This window comes from Polyodon spathula, chromosome 26 (genome assembly GCF_017654505.1).
Source record: "Polyodon spathula isolate WHYD16114869_AA chromosome 26, ASM1765450v1, whole genome shotgun sequence".
Taxonomy (NCBI): domain Eukaryota; kingdom Metazoa; phylum Chordata; class Actinopteri; order Acipenseriformes; family Polyodontidae; genus Polyodon; species Polyodon spathula.
The window spans coordinates 10,766,685-10,772,944 of NC_054559.1; the positions used below are offsets into that span (position 1 = coordinate 10,766,685).

General features: G+C 38.9%; 1 protein-coding gene across 1 annotated transcript in view; it reads right to left on the bottom strand.

The window, feature by feature from the left end:
• LOC121300451 (retinoic acid-induced protein 1) overlaps window positions 1–3,995 on the bottom strand; it is a 31,111-nt gene extending 27,116 nt beyond the window's left edge. The window contains exon 1 of the mRNA XM_041229027.1: window positions 3,763–3,995. The gene's annotated coding sequence lies outside the window, so the exon portion shown is untranslated. The remainder of the gene's footprint in view (window positions 1–3,762) is intronic.
• Window positions 3,996–6,260: the final 2,265 nt, after the last annotated feature.

The following is a 6,260-nucleotide window of genomic DNA, read 5'->3' on the forward strand; positions in this document are numbered from 1 at the left end:
AAAATTCAAGCCATTCAAGAGAACGACTTCAAAGCCCCCTCAATTATTCAGTCACCTAAGGTTTAAAATGCCTTTCAATTATGCCTCTCACCTAGTACGTGATCTGACAGAGAAGTGTTTCTGGTTTCTATCTCCCCCCTACCCAATCACCTTTGCAAGATTCTTTTCCCTGAAGGCTGAACATTAGAGCGCCAGTGATGCACTACTTGCATTAACAAAAAGAGAGCATAAGACGGCAGATTTGAAATGTAGAAGGCAGTACATTACTGTGCGCAGAGTATTTGAAACAAACAGCATCCACTTGCACTACTATACCGCTACTGTATTTCAAGTGTACATTGTACAATTTCTCGGGGAGCATTTAAATATTCCTGTTAGCAACCATTAACCCTACCACAAACAAACAAACAAACAGCCTGAGAAAAAATCCCACCCCACGCGACAACGCCACAGGGTAATCGGATGAAGTAGGTTTCGGGGAACTGTGTGCAGATCCCAGAGCTTCAAAGGCAGTGCGCTATCCCCCTGGCATTGCCACTTCCTGAACTCTCTTATGCCTCAATCACTGATAGCAGACTCTGAGGTGTTACCTTTGATGTAGCATTCTCACAGACTCTGTACTGCAGAGATGCTTGAAAGATGCCTTGCAAGTAGCTTAACAAGGGTGCAGTAAATACGTCTTAGAGCTGATTAAATGAGCAGATTCCCCAATCTGTCTTCACCTACACAAGCGGATCGAGGACCACTGTGTGACACATCTCTACTGAATTGTAAATGTCCAAAAAGAACACACAATCAGAGTGGTCAGAATAGACTGGTGAAGATGAGGTCTGCAGGGGGAATGTGACAGTAATCCAAACACTAAATGCAGTTTGTGAGCTTATCATACAAGGCACCCTATACTGTATATACAGTATACCAAAACCGCACAGCAACTTTTAGATGGTCCCTTGAGCATTCACTAAAAGCAGGATTGACTGAAGGTCCTCCATGCAAACAGAGTTCCAAATATAATGCACTGTCCTACCTAAATATGTGCAACACCCAGTATCATCACAGCCATGCATTGTCCCATTCAGGTACAGGGATATCCAAGAGTCAGGCTTTTGACTAAATTCTGCTTTTACATGCAAAATGTTATATAAACCCATACCGGATTGCATTGTTTAGTATGCACACTACTTGATTGCAAATATTCTGGTGGTATTGTTTTGCAATCTATAAAAAAAAAAGGCTGATCAAGGTGCTAAAAGTGTAGCACATTGGTACTGATAAAGCGTACTGCATCGGATTACTGGTTTTGGTTAATATCAAAAGGAAATGGCACCGTGGTATCATTTGGTAAGGGTAATTCGCTGATATATATATATATATATATATATATATATATATATATATATATATATATATATATATCCATAAGGCATAAAGCAAAAAAAAACCAAAAACTGTTTTGACACGTTGTCGCGAGATGCCTCCTCTAATTGCATTTTAGGTCGCAATGTCAAGAAACCTACAAGCGTACAGTTCTTTGGATCACAAAAAAGATACACAATACAAATAAACTGTTTATGAGACTATACTCTGACTTATAGAAAAAAAAAAATTTTTTTTTTTCTTTTCTGAAGAAAAGACTTTCAGTATTCAAAGTACATAAGTTCCGGTACATATATATATATAGTATATAATATATATATATATATATATATATATATATATATATATATATATATATATATATATATATATATATAATATATAATATATAAATAAAAAGTGGATGAGATTTTTCACCTAAGAGAAGGTCTTCCAACATGGTCAGCACTAATCTGAAGCCAGGTTGAAAGAGGTTTTGTTTTTTTTGTTGTTCATTGAGGCAAAAAAATCCTAGCTGTACAGGTCCACAGTGGCAGGTAATAGACAGGCTTGTTTCCCTTGGTTACGACCCAGTGGTCTAGTAAATCTTGCAAGAAGCAGCTCAGAAATTAAGAGCCACAGATCCATTTAGACGGGCCAGTAATTTCACATCCTTGGATCGGTGGCAGGTAATTAAATGACTCGAAACTCTTTTATAGAAAGAATACCCCCCCCCCCCCCCCCCCCCCCCCTCTCCTCCCTTTCAAGTGGGGGTCCGTATATGCACGTGTTGTAACTACAACACCCAGAGATCTAGTTTATTCTGAAACACTCAACTCAGAATTCTAACTATGTGATGATACTGAAAAACCAACCATTCTAACACATGGAAACTGTAATGAATATTACTTGAATTTAGACAGTTACTGCATATAAATGAAATCCTGTGTTAGTTCATACATAATTCCATTAATTTTACTGGCACTTTATTAGGCAGTGTTAGCCAAGGACCTCTGTTTGCACTTGAAAAAAAGGGGGCGGGGCTTGCAATGTTCAGGCTGTTGGGATGTGAAAGAAAAAGGAACACTGCATTTTTAATGCGCCAGACAGTCTCTAAGCTTTAGTGACAGAACTGGTACCTGGGGATTAGTTCTGTTCAATTAAAATTGACCAGGACTGCTGAGGATTATTAGGAGATTCAGAATAAATGATTCAGGAGGCGAACTATCACTTAAATACAAGCAGAGCGCCGCTCACAGCTTGCATCACATTGTGTCCCTATCCTGGATCTCATTAGCCTGTGTTTCAGATGCCCAAAGCTTCAGCTCCATGCTAAGGAGGTGACTGATTGAGGTTTGAAATAGGCTCCTCCTGCTCATTGTATTCTACATTTACAAGCATTCCCTTGGAACCCCCACACATAACCCATACAGTTTGCATCTTTGAACATGTTCAGCCGCTTTGCCTGAAAGCTTGTCTAAATTGATAGAGTTTAGCATATTCATTTTAAAGTTTGGATTTAGTGAATGCATTCTTCGGTTCCTTGCACTCAAAGTATTTTTCTGGTAAATAGTTTTAAAATAAAGTAACCGATTGCTTCAAAAAGGAGAGGAACAGCATCTACACAGCTTAGGCATCTGATGTGAGTTTTCTTGACATACTGAAAACATGTATAGGAATATACCACAGGAGCTATGCAATCTTAATTTATATGGATGTGTGAGTATTATGTTGTTAGTACATGTTTTGTTATTCACGTTATGCTAGTTTCCCATCCTCGTCATTGAGGACGCACCCCCTCCCTCTGTCCTAGGCATCTATTTCAGTCATCTATGACACTGCAATCTCAGTGCAACATTTAATAGCTTTTAACTGCAGCAGCAATTCTAGGTTCTCTTGTTTTGAAGCACTCTGATAGGCAAAGAAGAACAAAGTCTGTAAAACCAGACAACTAGTCCAAGACAATATCAATAATGCAAAAAAATAAGACCTGACAAGCCACTGAGATTTAATGACATGGTCTTGTCAGTGTACCTATGATTGACAATGCTACTTTCAGGTTTATTATCTGATTTTATAAAATCATATTTTTAAGGTGACAATAAGACTTTTGTCATGCCAGCATGCACTAAATATGCAGCATCCTTTTTTACTTACATAAACAGATCAGTAATACAAACTCCAAATAGTTATCCCGTATTTTGCTATACTGTCCCTACAGATAAAATTCATTCTATGTTGCATATGTTTTGCTCATGCACACACACACACACACACACACACACACACACACACACACACAACACACACACACACACACACACACACACACTAGTGAAACAATTCAATTGCGTGACATTGAGATGCCAGGAGAACCAGCATCAGAAGAATCCGAAAAAAAAGTACCTGCTTATGTATTGGTCCGTCTCCCTCTCTTTTCCAGCAAAGCTCAACCAGATTAGATCCTCTGCAAGGTGAAATAGCAAAAAAAAAATTCAAATCAGCTGCAGCCACTCTCTCTAACGTTCCTTCCTCTTACCCTGAGCAGCCATATTCACAGAGCTCAGGGGGATACAAAGCAATTAGCAGCCAGCCCTGTAGCTTCCAGACTGAATGTATAATGGAATTAGCACTGGGGCGCTCTGCTGGAGGATCCTGCAGCCAGTCCGATAGGAGAGAGAGAGAGAGAGAGAGAGAGAGAGAGAGAGGGGGAGAGAGAGAGAGAGAGAGAGAGAGAGAGAGAGAGAGAGAGAGAGAGAGAGAGAGAGAGAGAGAGAGAGAGAGAGAGAGAGAGAGAGAGAGAGAGAGAGAGAGAGAGAGTTAGTCAGGCGTTCAGGGTCAAGGGAAGCCAGTAGCAGGGCCACCTTCTCTGGCAATGTCAGGTGAAGAAGGATGCTTCCTTGAGACGTTTTGACTGGCTCTTTCTGTCCTTTGGAGTGGGTGGCAAGTAGATTGATCAGTGTGTGTGTGTGTGTGTGTGTGTGTGTGTGCGTGATTGTGCCATGAATGAAAATAAGGAGGAGGGCCCCCCCCCCCCCCTTTCACTGAACAACCGACTATCCTTCCAAACCTCCCTTTAATCAGAGCGCAGCAACACAGCAGAGCAAGAGACACGCCAGTCTGCAGGGAACAAAACATCCACTTCCACCTGGTTCACTGAACTACTGATTCTGAACAATTTTCTGAAAGACTGATTATGAACAAAATTCAACAAGTATGTTTTTTTTTTTTTTTTAACTGAATAGTCAGTCACAGGTCGTATTTGATAATGTCATGTTCTATAACCCTTCTTTTATTCTGCTATTGTTTTCCTGTAATAAATAGGATAGAACAGAAATGAATGCTTCCCACTCTGACATTCTGTAGCAACGTTGGTTTGTGTTTTGTTTTACGTGCTTGCCTTTACAAAACAACCAATGCTGTATAAAAAGGACTTCAGGCTGGTGCTGCTAATCCAGCATCTTTCTCATGCTGAATTCTCCACCTTTCTGATAATTATCCTCTGACAACAGTCAATGAATTCTTAATTAAAGAAAAAAAAAATTAACTTATTTTAAGCTGAGAATTAAATGCATAAGAGATAATTGGTTAAGTCTGGTCTGCCTTGCTTGATTGTTCAGTTTTTTATATTATTATTTCTGAAGGAAGGAAATAGTAAGTCATAGACATACTGTGGTTTAGTGATTACATTATTTACATCATAAAAACTGAACATTATATATAGTACAGTATGTGCTCACAGTTCTGTATAGGGGTTAAAACACTGGATGGGATTTGCATGGATTTATTTTTCTACTAAAAGTTAATTTATACCAAATAGATAGATAGATAGATAGATAGATAGATAGATAGATAGATAGATAGATAGATAGATAGATGGATAGATAGATAGATAAAGGTTATTTTCTCTAAACACATACAAGTTACATTGAATAGTGCTTTGATATTTGTAAATGCATACTACCCTCATTAGAGCAGGCATCCAAGCATTACATTAGAGGAATCCTAACAATGAAGCATATAATAAAGGTAGAATACTTAGCCAGGTTAATCCTTTTTACTTTAATTGCCGATGATAAAGAAAATATTAAGCATCCAACGTCATGGTCTTTATAATAAACTAATGGTGCCGTAACACACCAACTAAATTAATCATTAAATTAGATGCTAGATTCATAAAAGGAAATATCAAAACCTTTATTCTTAACCAAAATAAAATGAATTAATTACAAACACGATCAGATTGGTTTTGACTACCAGATGCATGGGCTAGGGGGCCAGACAGTCTGAAGGGCCATGTTTGACCAATCCTAATTTATATTATAAAATGGGAGTGACGATTGCTATTGCAGATTCAAACAAAACACAAATGTGTTGGGATATACCTGTACTTTGTATCTGATGTTTTATATATTGCTTATAAAAAACCCAGTTTGGAAATGTAAAAAACCTTGAAGAGATTAAATTAAAAGCTCACCCTGTGGAAGAAACAAGAAGCAGCTACCTTCACATGGTACAATTGTTTCACTGGGGCACTTCATTGAAGTGCTCTAAAATGGGGAGCCTAGAAGCCCCTCCCCTCAACCCCCAATTACTAGGGACCTGAATCTGATTAGCTTTAATTAGCACCCTAGCTGTCTGCGGCAGCATGAGGGCCTGGGATGTGTGAGTAATGTATATTAATCTGTATAGATGTGTGATACAGCTTGCACGTATTGCAGGAAACATCTCGACTCGTCCTTGCATGCTCAGAACAAACAGGCTGAGTAGTGCACAGGGGGTAAACAGAAGGGACAAATACTGCAAAGAAAGATGAATCCGCTGTCTGAGCTCAAAGCTGCCAAACCTCTCTCTGGCCAGTAAAGCTGCCCACTTATAATAATAATGAACTTTCCAGTCTCGTT